The sequence below is a fragment of the Lucilia cuprina genome, chromosome 3 (assembly GCF_022045245.1).
Source record: "Lucilia cuprina isolate Lc7/37 chromosome 3, ASM2204524v1, whole genome shotgun sequence".
Taxonomy (NCBI): domain Eukaryota; kingdom Metazoa; phylum Arthropoda; class Insecta; order Diptera; family Calliphoridae; genus Lucilia; species Lucilia cuprina.
Genome location: NC_060951.1, coordinates 29,047,344 through 29,049,514, shown reverse-complemented (window position 1 = coordinate 29,049,514; position 2,171 = coordinate 29,047,344).

Genomic DNA, 2,171 nt, shown 5'->3' with positions numbered 1-2,171 from the left:
CTATCTATCTATCTATCTATCTATCTATCTATCTATCTATCTATCTATCTATCTATCTATCTATCTATCTATCTATCTATCTATCTATCTATCTATCTACCATTAAAGTTTTACCAATATTATTTTAACAATTATAGCTTTAAATCCAGTATGAATCTTAAAATGTTCAACTAAATATTCATTAAACATAAAAACGTATGTATCTATGTCGCCTACGTGGGTTTAAGTAGAAAACAACTTTTTCATTCAACTTCTTAAGAAGTATAAGAAAAATAACTATTTTCTTTTGTTATTCTTCTTATTCTACTTAAGTAAATTTGCATTAGAAGATGAGATAAAAGTTCGGCATGAATGAATTTGAAGGACACTTTTCAATGTTTATTTTAAAAATTAAATTATTAAATTGTTCTTTCACGATTTCAGTATCACTTTTACAATTTCTCTTAATAGATCATTCAGTTTGGAAGAAAAAATTCTCAGATATAGATAGAATTGTATGAGCCTTGTTAATACCATTAGCTAAGATTTTAACATGTTAAGATTCAAAACTTCCGATTTGTTCTCAACCTTTTCCTAATTCTCCTGAGAAATTTAATCGAAATCAATGTCTTTGTATCCAATGGATTAATAAACTCAAAACAATTACCTACCACCCAGAAAAAAATGTTATAAAAAAAGTAAAAGTGTTTGTATTTTAATAAAACTACAAAGTAAAAGACAAGCAAACGATAAAAATTGTAGTAAAATAATAATGAAAAAAAAAATGTGAATCAAAAGAGGGGAGAAAAAAGGGTAGTAAAACTTTTCAAGTCAGGAACTATAACTACCACAACTTTCAGTACTACATACATATATAGTAATTGATGTTATTGCTACTGCCACACTTCCCTCGTCATTGGAAAATGATAGTTACGTTGGAGAGCAACACACAAACACATACAATATACTTAAACTAAACTCGCACACAATCGTGTTTGTGTTGGTTGAGGGGAGGTGGGTGTTGTATTTAGTTGAAGTGAAGGTGAATCAAAATAAAATTTACATATTTTAAGTGGTACACAAAATTGGTACTTAACGAGTACTTTTACTTTTTGTTTCAAGGGTGTGTATGTGTGTGTGTGTCGTTAGTTACTTTATGTTTGTACAACTATGATGAAGGAGTAAATATTAAATAAATTGTTTCAACTTAAATACTAATGTTGTACATAGTTGTAGTTCCTGTTGTGGTTTTAATATGAATAAATAATTTCATATTTATTTGTATGTGTATTTGTATATGAAGGTATGTGTATCTCACTTATGGACATGCACATTTAAGCAGTAATGCATGACAACTACATGAAAAGTGGGCTAAATCATCACATTATATTTAGTTTACAAATGCTAGGCCATGAATAAGTAGAGTGAGTAAAGGATTCGAAATTTTGAAAATGTTTGTAAAGACTGTAAAGGACTGGTCCAAAATAATCTAAATAATATATAAAAAACGATAAAGACCACGTATTCGACAAAACGCATTATATCTGACTAATCCCAAAATTATTCATTTGCTTAATTTATTTGATCTACAGCGCATGTAATGCAGGCTAAGGATCAAATTGTTTTTTTTAAATAAACATCATTCATGACTGTATTAAATGACTACCATAATATGTTCATAGTAGTAGTTCAGGTATTCCCTTCATAATTTTTCAATTCTATAACGGAAATTTTTTCTTCAAACTAGCTGACTAAAATCTAATATCACCTTACCATTCTGAAATTCGTGTAAACTACTATGTGAAATCTACTAGAACGATCATATTTTCCTTTAAGTCACTTGCTGAAGGGGAGTTTGTACGAAGGGCTACGGTTTGAACTTCTATGAAACTAAGTTTCGACCTTATGGAGCTAATGTGCAGTATATTTAGTTATTTATTTAGTTATTTAGTTACTTAGTTATTCAGTTATTTAGTTATTTAGTTACTTAGTTACTTAGTTATTCAGTTATTTAGTTAGTTAGTTAGTTAGTTAGTTAGTTAGTTAGTTAGTTAGTTAGTTAGTAAGTAAGTTAGTAAGTTAGAAAGTTAGTATGTTAGTAAGTTAGTATGTTAGTAAGTTAGTAAGTTAGTAAGTTAGTAAGTTAGTAAGTTAGTAAGTTAGTAAGTTAGTAAGTTAGTAAGTTAGTAAGT